The 12,010-nt window shown below is 35.6% G+C and overlaps 1 protein-coding gene and 1 pseudogene across 3 annotated transcripts in view; one reads left to right on the top strand and one right to left on the bottom strand.

The window, feature by feature from the left end:
* Spag6 (sperm associated antigen 6) overlaps window positions 1-12,010 on the top strand; it is a 66,981-nt gene that overhangs the window by 7,237 nt on the left and 47,734 nt on the right. The gene's annotated exons all lie outside the window — the stretch shown is intronic.
* On the bottom strand, window positions 1,686-2,501 carry LOC107150260 (annotated as a pseudogene).

Raw genomic sequence — 12,010 nt, 5'->3', positions numbered from 1 at the left:
TTTTTTTTTTTTTTTTTGTGTGTGTGTGTGTGTGGTGCTAGGGATTGAATCCAGGGCCTTGTGTATGGGAGGCAGGCACTCTACCAATTGAGCTATGTCCCTAGCCACCAAGGTTTACTTTTGCTAAAATTCATCTTATATCCCCTTGTCTATAATTTGAATCATATGTATGTGTGTGTGTGTATACATATATATATATATATATGTATATATATATGTGTATATATATATATATATATATATATATATATATTATTTTTTAGTTGTAGTTGTACACAATAATTTTATTTTATTTATTTACATGTGGTGCTGAGGATTGAACCCAACACTTCGCAGGTGTTAGGCAAGTGTGCTTTCTACCTCTACTGCTGAGCCACAACCTCAGCCCCTCAAGATTTTTTTTTAAAAAAGGAATTTTAAAACTTTAGTGGAAGTATTTAGATACAAATGTGACCAATTGTTGTCTGACAAAAGAGCTCTAGACTGAATGAACTTAGCTAGTTTCATTCTTATGAATATTCGGAGACAATAAAGCATACAACCACTTCCAAACAGTTCCTAAAATGTTCCTATCATCCAGAGAAGGGGTCAGGGCCAGGGAGTGTAATCTAGACAAGTGATGTTTTTCACAGAAGATTTAGTACCAAATAGGGGACAATACCAAGGGTGGTCAGGAGGGAACTTCTTCCCCAAGATTAACCTTTTGATGCTCACAAACTCTCACAGCTCACAAGTGCGAGGTCCTGGGAACAGAAAGTAGCCAATAGCCTAAGGTGAACTAAGACAGTTGTGCATGGTAATGACTCCATACAGGAGTGACTCTCCTGCTTTGTGTAGAACATTCTGCACATAGCAGGGAAGTGGGTTCAGCAGCCTTGGGGCCTAAAACCTGGAGCAGTAGCAGTAACACCAGAACATGAAAGCAACATCCCCTCACTTCTTCAACTTGACCTTCAGCCTCCCTCCACTGTGGACCAGGGAGCTTTAGGAAAGAGCCTTGGCTACTAAAAGGGTGTCCAGATAATGGAAATGGGCAGATAATGGAAAGAATTAGCCTAAGGGAAGGATGGATAATTTTCTAGTGTTACAGCATCTTGATACTCTAACAAAGAAATCACTGATTTCTTTAAAGCATGTTAAATCATGAAGTCTGGGCTAAAGTAGAAGGTAAGGTAAACATCCCAATCTGATCTTCTTTGCACTCTAGTAAGCAAGTGCCTTTTCTTCTTGAGGATCATTTGCTTTAAAGCACTCAGAAGTGAGCTGCTAACATTGGCAGTAATGGTAAAGAATGACAATTCATTTGTTCCTTCTTACAAAATGAGGGCTCTATGCAGAGATGCCAGACCCAGGACAGTAACTAGACCTGTCTATACTCTTCTCCAACTTCCTCATCTTTCCATCCTGAAGACCATTTTGGCTGTTGTGTACCAGGGAGCCCTAAGGATTCCTGCATCAATTACAAAAATAATCATCAAAATATTGAAATGGAAGGTAGCATTTAAAACATAACACAGGTTTCCTTAAAATGTAATACTGGTTTTCTTATAGCGTGTATAGACACAATGTGAGAAAACTGCCTCCACTCCCAGTCACACAGCCACCAAGGCTCCTCACATGTGCACATGTACACAGAGGCGGCCAGCTGGCTTTGCCACGAAGCAGGGGGGATAGACTGCTTCGGGTCATTCTTGGTTTTTAAGCTGGTTGGAGAGCCAGTCCAGACCTTCATAAAGCCCAGCTCCATTAGCAGCACAAGTAGCCTGAACATTCCAGTTTCTTTGGTAGGGGGAGTGTACACTGAGCTTGTCCAGGATCTCTGCTGCATTCATGGCATTGGGAAGATCCTGTTCATTTGCAAACACCAATAAAACTGCATCTCTTGAGTTCATCTTCTGTTAATACTCTGGTTAGTTCTTTCCAGGCCTCATTGACCATCTCTGTTATTATTGTCAACCACAAAAATCAGACCTTGAGGGTGGGGGGGGGCATGGGACAAATGGAGGAACTTTGATTTGGCAAAAGGGAGGGGAGGGAAGGGAGGGGCCATGGGGGCAGGAAAGATGGTGGAATGAGATGGACATCATTACCCTAGGTACATGTATGACTGCACATATGGTGCGATGCTACATCGTGTACAACCAGAGAAATGAAAAGTTGTGCTGCAATTGTGTATAATGAATTAAAATGAATTCTGCATTTAAAATTTAAAAATTAATTAATTAAAAAAATCAGATCTTGGATGTTCTAGAAATAATGTCATCACAAAGTTCTGATTTTGTCCTGACTACCAATATTCCAGACTGTAAGCTGTAATTTTTTTTTATTCTATTGTCTCCACATTGAAGCCTATTGTAGGGGTGGTAGTCACAATCTCTTCCAGCTTCACTTTATACAAGATAGTGGTTTTACCAGCCACATCCAAAGCCACCATAAGAATTCATATCTCTTTATTTCCCAAATAGATTTTTAAACAGCAATTTTAAAATGTTCCCCGTTGTAATTTAATTCTATAACCTGTCACTGCTTAGAATTCATTTCTTAATTGCTACTGATCTTGTGCCCTTTCTACTTTGTTTTCTAAGTATTAGAAAATCATTTTTATGTGGCTCTAGAAATTTCTAATAAACTTTGATATTAACTGTTAAAACAAATCCTCTCTTTGGGTAACTGGATAACCAGTGGCTATCCAATAAGTGTGAAACTTGGTGGGCTTTGAGGTCTCATTATGGACCATTACAGGAATTTGAGTGGAGGGAAGATGTGGAAAACATTAATTGCCAAATCTCTGGAGGTGTGAGGGAGTGGGAGTAATATTTAGGGTTTAAGCCAACCTCATAGCCCTGGAGAACTTCAGGCTTCTGCACCTCCTAAGAAAAGTCTTATCAAACCAGAAGCTTTTGAAAAGAAGATCTGTAATCCCTGGGGAGAATCAAGATAGTACTTCAAAGGATTGTGGGACTAGAAGCCCTCCGGGATCAAGGAGAATTCAGAAAAGACTTATTCTGAGCCCTGGGCTTGTTCATTCAGCTGCTCTGTGGTTTACTGACTTTCTCTCTCCCTCTCCCTCTCTTTCTTTATTGTTTAATACTTGGGATCAAATCCAGGACCTTGATTATATCCAGCAAGCATTCTACCACTGAGCTACACCCCCATCACTTTTTCAATTTTACTTTGAGGCAGGGTCTCACTAAGTTGTCCAGTCTGGCCTTGAACTTACTTAGCCTCCCAAGTAGCTGGAATTAGGTGTGTACCACTGCACTCAGCTAAAAGTAGATTTGTAAATTAATTGCCTCCCAAATATTTCCTCTTTGAATATTATGTATAGAAGCTTCTTGGAATATGTAATCCTTTTGGTACAGCCTATTTACCTTCTGTGCTGCCTCATTCTTAGACATTCTTATTTTCTGTGTTCCTTAAAGCTTTAGGAATTTGTGGTAATAGTGTCATTCATGTATCTGACATCTTATACTAAAAAAGAAAATCACCATGGACACATTATTTTAACTACAATATATATGATTTTCTTTTCTTTCTTTTTTTTTTTGTGTGTGTGTGTGTGTGTGGTTGGGGATTGAACCCAGGGCCTTGTGCATGCCGGTCAAGCACTCTACCAATTGAGCTATAACCCCAGCCCAGTTAACTACAGTATGTCTGAAAGAGAAAATTACACATTAATTTTCACAGTTGGTTCATTCATCATTTAGCGAATATTTATTGTGTATCCATATATCAGAGGGAAGCTTAGATGCTGATCATACCAACCCAAAAGCAATCCCTGTTTTTAAGTAGCTTATTTGCTGGTGGATGGATGGACAGATGAAAAGTTGTGCTGCAATTGTGTACAATGAATTAAAATGCATTCTGCTGTCATATATACCTAATTAAAATTAAAAATTTAATTAAGTAAAAAATCAGACTTTGGGTGTTCTGGAAATAATATCGACTCAAAGTTCTGATTTTGTCCTTGGTTATATGATTTTGTCCCCATTTATATGAAGGGCACCTAACTCAGGATTTAGGAATGAGGGGTACTCTTTAAGGGACACATCTAGGAGTAGATGTTATCTCTGATGAATTCCCTAGGAGCTAGTCAGATGAAACAGTATCCAGGTAGAGAGAACAGTAAACAAAAACAGGAGTAGGAAAGGGTAAGGTTTAGATGTGGTTGGAGCTTGGGGTAATAGGGCAAAGGGGAACATAGTGAGTTGTGGTTGGAGAGGAAAATAGTCCTAATCATCAAGGACCTCCTCTTATGAAGTTTGCATTTCTCTTGAAATATATGAAAAGCCCTTGAAGGGTTTAAGTCAGAGAATAATTAAAACACATTTTGTGTTTAGAAAAATGATTTTAAGGTTGGGGATATAGCTCAGAGGTAGTGCTTACCTAGCATATGTGAAGCTCTGGGTTCCATCCCATTATCCCCCACTCCCACCAAAAAAAGGGGAAGATGATTTTAGCAACTGTGGAGAATAATTTGGAGGGGAGTTAAGACAGGATCGGGAAGACTGGATATCCATTTCTTTTTTGCTATAGCAGTCATGTTGGATAAAAGATGTTAAAGCGGGTAAATTCAGCAGGATTTGACAATTTAGGAGAAGGGAACAGAGACAGGTATCGAGAGAGATGAGTTCAAGATGACTCCCAGGCTTCTGGTTGCTTGGACATATCAATACTTTTCTTTAATAGACAAAGGGGATACAAAAAGCAAGGGAAATAATGATTCATTCTTTAACATTGTTAAAGTTGCATCATGTCTGAGATTCCCACATGCCAGTGACTGGTTAGCTTTGGATTCAGAGGGCCTTTAAAGCTCAGGGAGAGAGTCTAGCTGGAAAGAAAGATTTGGGTTTGTGGAACTTACGTGTTCATTTGAGAACTATACAAAAAGTCCATTAAATATTTTCTTATGTAATTATAAACATGTAAGTTTCAGTCATTTTATCAAGAGAATAATGTGAATTTAATTTGGAAAAGCTTTTTTTTTTTTCTTTGCAGTGCTAGGAATTGAACCTAGGGTCCCACACATGCTAGACAGGCATCCTACCACTGAACCACACCCCCAGTTCTGGAGATGTGTTCTCTACATTTTCACTAATTTAAAATCTCAGCAGTAGATGGTGACAGTTAAGTGTGAGAAAGTTTACCATAAAAATGAATGGAGTTGTTATTTAAAACAGTAATCATGGAAAGAAACTACAACTTTAATATGCGTTCTAAATCTGGCACATAAACCAGTTTTCATTGATAAATGGCTGTGATTGACAGTGAAAGAAGAAACAGAAGAACACAGACTCTGAAAGTATAGGTAGTTTCTACCTCATAGTATTGACTTGAAACAAGGATTAAGTGGGTTAATATTTGTAAATTTCTTAGTAGAGGGCCTGCACATGAGGCATATAACATAAGTGTTAAATAAGTAAATTCAAACTGTGCTTTCTTGCCTTTTAAGAAGCGTTGCTAGATGCCCAGTGAGAGTCAGGAGTCTCTGTCCCAGTTGTGTTAGTCTTTCAATGATGAACAACTGAATGCTGAATCTTCAAGCAAAATTCAGAAGATTACTATAGCTGATAAGAATGATATAAAATATTATATTTTATATATATAATATTCTCCATAGTATTTTTTTGAATTATTTATCATTACTGTTGAATTCTATGTAAAAACACTGTATTTTTTGTGATTCTGACCCTTTAAATAAATTACAAGACCTTATATATATTATCAGGGATATAGCATCTTAAATCATAATTGACTTTGTGGTTATCCTGCATTATCAGTTTTGTCAACAGATCAAACCCATTTTGCCTCTGAGCTTAGATGATATAGTTCCTTCTGGTTGGCACACTCTTCAGTCCTTCCCCTTTCCACACCCTCCGATTTTTTCATGGGGCGTGTCTGCTGGAGAGTCTGCAGATCTCAACTTTAATGTCATTTCTCCCCCAGATTGCCTCCCCCCTCCCATCTTCCTCACAGCTTGGGTTGGACACTTTGTTGTATGTTGCAGGGTACCTTCTACTTCTACAGTTGCATGCCTCATATATTTTGGGGATTATTTCTTACAACTCCTTTGTAAGTTCCTTGATATCAAGGACAATTGTTTACAATACTTTGTATATTCTTTTTTTTTCAATATTTTTCAATTTTTTTTTGTAGTTGTATTTTGTAGTTTTGTATCTGTTCATTTTTTATGTGGTGCTAAGAATCAAACCCAGTGCCTCATACATGCTAGGTAAGTGCTCTGCCACTGAGCCACAACCCCATCCCTGTATATTCTTAATATAGGTTTCTTGATCTTAGCCAAAAGGCCGAGAAGCGATTAATATAGGTTTCTTGAATGAATTATTAATTCCATAGTAATCCTAAATTAAAAGGTAAAAAAAAAATCTATGTATTTTTTCAAGGAAGATATACAAATGGCAATAAACATATGAAAAGATGTTCAATAGTCAGGAAAATGCAAATTAAAATCATATGAGGTGGCATGTGGGCCTGTAGTCCCAGTTGTCCAGAAGGCTGAGGCTAAAGAATTATGAATTAAAGGCCAGTCTTGGCAGCACAGGAAGATTCTATTATTTATTTATTTATTTTAATTTTTAAATTTTTTTTAATTTTTTATTTTTTATTTTCATTTATTTATTTATTTTTTTGATTCTATTAATTTAAAAGAATAGGAGGCTGGGAGTGTACTTAGGGGTAGAGTACTTACCTAGCATCGGGTTAAATACCTGGCACTACAAAAATAAATGAATAAACTTAAATAAAATAATAAAAAAAACCACAATGAGATACCAGTGAATGTTCACTGGGATGGAGTTATAGAAAAACCAAACTAAACCAAAAAATAAAAGTTGATGAGGATTTGAAGAAATTGGAACTTTGGTGCTTTGCATTGCTGGTGGAAATGTAAAATCACTATGGAAAACAATTTGGCATCCCTCAAAAAGCAAACCTAGAATTATCCTATGATCCCATGAAATAAGCGAGACAAAAAGGGACAAATACCGTATGATTCCACTTAAATGAAGTACTTAGAATAGGAAAATAACAGAGACATAAAAAAGAATAGAGGGTATCAGAGGCTGAGGGGAAGGGAAATGGAGAGTTATTGTTTAATGGGGTGTAGAGTTTCTGTTAGGAATGAAAAAATGTTCTGGAAATAGATATTGGTGATGGTTGTACCATATTATGAAAAGTATTTAATGCCACTAAGTTTACACTTAAAAATGGTTAAGCTAATAACCTTTGTTATTTGTATGTTTTACAACAATAAAGAAATAAAATGGAAAAGTTTAAACAAAATAAAGCAGGTAAGAGGCAACAATAAATCTTTTCTGTTTTTCCTTTTATTTATTTATTTTTTTGGTACCAGGGATTGAACCTCCGAGGGTACTTAACCACCAAACCATATCCACAGTCTTTTTTATATTTTATTTTGAGACAGAGTCCCACCAACTTACCTAAGGCCTTGCCAAGTTGCTGAGGCTGGCTTTGAATTGCAATCCTCTTGCCTCTGCCTCCCAGATTATAGGCATGAGCCACAGCACCAGGCTCCTTTTATTTTTAAGATGGGCTCTTTGAATATTGCCCAGGCTGGCCTTATGCCCTCGGGCTCAAGCAATTCTCCTGTTTCAGCCTCATGAGCAGCTGGGACTGAAGGTGCACACTATCTTGCCCAGTAAGAAATCTTTGCTATGATTTAAGTAGACCAAAAGCCCAGTTTGCACATATTTTTAAAAATATTAAAAATGTTTATTACAAAGGTACTTTTCAAGGTTAATATGGTACAATTGGGAAAATTCAAAGAACTATAATTGTAGATACTTGTCTTTAAAGGATCAAAGTTGAGATGTTAAATGTTTTTATAAAACAGCAGATTGAGATAAAATATGTATAAATTATATGCATGTAATATAAGAATGAATGGGTTATTTTTTGTCATTGAAAATGGTTAACATTTTCTTCCTTTTGATTTCTATATGCCATTGGCAGCAAAATCAAGGTTATCTAAACTACATTATATTAAAAGAAATTAAAGAGTTATTTTTTGAGGTTATTTTGTAATCTCCACTAGATTATTAGTTTCTTGACATTAAGTGCTGCCTATATATTTCTGTTTCTTGCCACTTGGTTAAACCTGACATATTTTTTGAGTGAATAACTATGTAAACAGCAAGGTTATTTGATTTTTTTTTGTATAACTAAATTGCAATGTAAGTATTAGAAGCAATGTTCCTAATATTGCTTTAAAAGAACGACGACAACAAAAAAAAATAGAATAGGAACTCAAAGTGACAATGTGTGTGTGTGTGTGTGTGTGTGTGTGTGTGTATGTATGGGGGGATTTAAAGATTATCTTTAGGTTAAATTCCAAAAATGTTTTCACATCAGTTTATTTGTTTTCATAGAGTAGGCAGAATTATCTTATAGATACTAGAGTACAGTATATGAATTTTTGTCTTATTTTTATTTTTTTCAGTGCTGGGATTGAACCTAACTCATAGATGCTAGTTGTTGATGGACCTTTATTTTATTCATTTATTTATATGTGGTGCTGAGAATCAAACCCAGTGCTTCACATATGCTTCACATAGGCAAGCGCTCTACCACTGAGCTACAACCCCAGCCCCCAAATCTCTGAATTCTTATTTTTAATATTGGATATATTGTTAGTATATGTTGGGATCTTCAGTGGAGATTCTAAAGATGTCATTAGCTCCTCATTAAAGGCCTTATCTGATATTATAGCAACTATTCAGTTTTCTGTTATTTATGAACTTTAAATTTTTATGCATGCACTTACTGTGGACTGGATTCCTAATGAACAGACAGGTAAGGAAAAATTTCTTTCTATGTGTTGCTGCTTTATTCTCTCTTTTTCATTCTCTTTTTCTTTTTTCATTTAGTCATCATTTTTATGCAGTTCCTTTTGCATTTTTATCTGTATTTTTAGGACAAATCTATAATTAGAATAACAGTTTCCATCCTCAATTTGTGTAAGAGATAAGAACATGTCCCTTTTTAGAGAAAAAAAAGCACCTGGGGACTGACAAGTATGAAGCACTAAGAGGCAATTGAAACTAGACATTTGGAGTAGTATTTTTGAGAATTTATTTTTTTTCCAATAAAAATGACCTGATTCAAGACCATTTATTTATTTATTTATTTATTTATTTATGCTGGGGACTGAATCCAGGACACTCATTCATACTAGACAAGTGTTCTACCACTCAACTGTACTCTCAGCCCCAAGGTCATTTATTGAATAAGGTTATTCAAACAAAAATATTGCAAACCAACACATTAGCTTTTATTTTTTTTATAAGTTTGGAGATTTAAAAATTTTTTTAGAATTTACATTTTGCTTCCATTTAAACTAAGGAATATAGAGCAGAAGTATTGACAAGAAGCCTAACTTTGATACTGGATATAGGATTAGAAGGTAAAGAATTATGATTTGTTTTATTTTATGAGCCAGATGTAGTAGAGAATGGAGAAAATATGTGAAGAAAGATTCTTTAGGTTATATGGACTGGTGAAATACCATTTTAGGGGACAAAATATTTTCTTCTAAACTGTAAACTGAAAATTTCCAAAATTGGGAGACTTATAATAAATTAGCTAAATACTATAATAAACACTGAGAATTGACTATTATAATTTCAGATAAATTAGTTCATTCTTTATATTCTTAACAGTTTAAAGTTTTTGAGATTTCAGGACACAATACAATATGAATACCCAGTATAAATTGATTTCAAAATTATATTTCAAAATACAATAAACCACTGCTTTCACATAAATGTATCAAGTGGGAAAACAAAACAAAATACAGAAACACCAGAATCATCTAAGGAAAATAACATGAAACATAATTGTGATTTTTTTAAACCTTTATTTATTTATTTATTTTTATTTTTTATTTTTTATTTTTAAATTTTTTATTGTTGGCTGTTCAAAACATTACATAGTTCTTGATATATCATATTTCACACTTTGATTCAAGTGGGTTATGAGCTCCCATTTTTACCCCATATACAGATTGCAGAATCACATCAGTTACACATCCATTGATTTACATATTGCCATNCCTTGGCCCATTTGTTGATTGGGTTGTTTGTTCTCTTATTGTCTAATTTTTTGAGTTCTTTGTATACTCTGGATATTAGGGCTCTATCTGAAGTGTGAGGAGTAAAGATTTGTTCCCAGGGTGTAGGCTCCCTATTTACCTCTCTTATTGTTTCTTTTGCTGAGAAAAAACTTTTTAGTTTGAGTAAGTCCCATTTGTTGATTCTAGTTATTAACTTTTGTGCTATGGGTGTCCTATTGAGGAATTTGGAGCCCGACCCCACCGAATGTAGATCGTAGCCAACTTTTTCTTCTATCAGACGGTGTGTCTCTGATTTGATATCAAGCTCCTTGATCCATTTTGAATTCACTTTTGTGCATGGCGAGAGAAAGGGATTCAGTTTCATTTTGTTGCATATGGATTTCCAGTTTTCCCAGCACCATTTGTTGAAGATGCTATCCTTCCTCCATTGCATGCTTTTAGCCCCTTTATCAAATATAAGGTAGTTGTAGTTTTGTGGATTGGTTTCTGTGTCCTCTATTCTGTACCATTGGTCCACCCGCCTGTTTTGGTACCAGTACCATGCTGTTTTTGTTACTATTGCTGTGTAGTATAGTTTGAAGTCTGGTATCGCTATACCGCCTGATTCACACTTCCTGCTTAGCATTGTTTTTGCTATTCTGGGTCGTTAAACCTTTATTTATTTATTTATTTATTTATTTTTATATGGTGCTGAGGATCGAACCCAGTGCCTTACACATGTGAGGCAAGCGCCCTATTACTGAGCTACCACCCCAGCCCAATTGTGATTCTTTTCATATTTTTTTGCCTCATTAGTGCATTCATTATGAAACTTTAAATATGTTTATGAATTTAGCTTTTCTCTTTAGAGTATTGATCTTTCTTAATTGAAAGGGTGTATGTCCATTATAAAAAAATAAAGGATATCAGTGACAACAAATACAACTCAATTCCAAAATGAGCAAAGGTGTTGAATTGTATTTCTCCAACAAAGACATACAAATGGCCAAGAATCACACAAAAGGATACTTAGCAGCATTGCTGGGGAAATGCAAATCAAAACCACATGAAATACCACTTCACACACATTAGGATGAGTATTTTTTTTTTTAATGGAAAATAACAGTTGTTGGTGAGGATGTAGAATAATTGAACCCCTGGTATTTTGCTGGTGGAAAAGTAAATGGCGCAGCCATGTAGAAAAGAGTTTGGTGGTTGTTAGGTGGTGATGGTTACATGGATTGCAAATGACCACTGAATCATACATTTAAAAAGGGTCAAAATGGTGATTTTATGTTATTTATGTTTTACCATGTAAGACTGCAAAAAAAAAAAGTAATAAAGCAAACTACAAATTGTTTTACACCCAACTTTCCAGAAATAACTTTTGTCAGCATTTGCTAGTTATTCTAATACATTATTCAGTTTTATGCCGCAGTCCGGCTGCAGCAAAATAACCGGGGGGTGACGAGAAACTTGTGTACGTTGATACAGCAGGAGTGGGAGCCCTTTATTGCAGGACAGGAGCAGTATTTATACATTCCACACAGCTTATCTAATTAGCATAAACTAGATACAGCAGTCAACCAATCAGGAATCTCCACACTTAATGGCTCGCTTTTGTTACTTCTCAAACCACTCCCTCTGGCATTTTGCCAGGCACCATCCAGACTTGTTTACTAACTCTAACATTCCCCTGGCAAAATGCCAGGTGTTATTTTGACTTGTTTATAGACTCTAACAGTTTTAAACATTTGTTTTGAGATTGAGATTTTAGAAACTCCATTTAAAAGAGATGGATAATACTATAAACAATATTCATGAGCATTAGGTTAGTTTTCTGTGAGCTATGACCCAAGAGTGAACAGGAGCCCTCCTACCCAGAGTTAACCAACCTGCGTGGGATCCACACTTCAATGG

Source organism: Marmota marmota, unplaced genomic scaffold, assembly GCF_001458135.2.
Source record: "Marmota marmota marmota unplaced genomic scaffold, marMar, whole genome shotgun sequence".
NCBI classification, from domain to species: domain Eukaryota; kingdom Metazoa; phylum Chordata; class Mammalia; order Rodentia; family Sciuridae; genus Marmota; species Marmota marmota.
The sequence above is the reverse complement of the archived record's forward strand: the minus strand, read 5'-3'. Positions and strand labels throughout refer to the sequence as shown.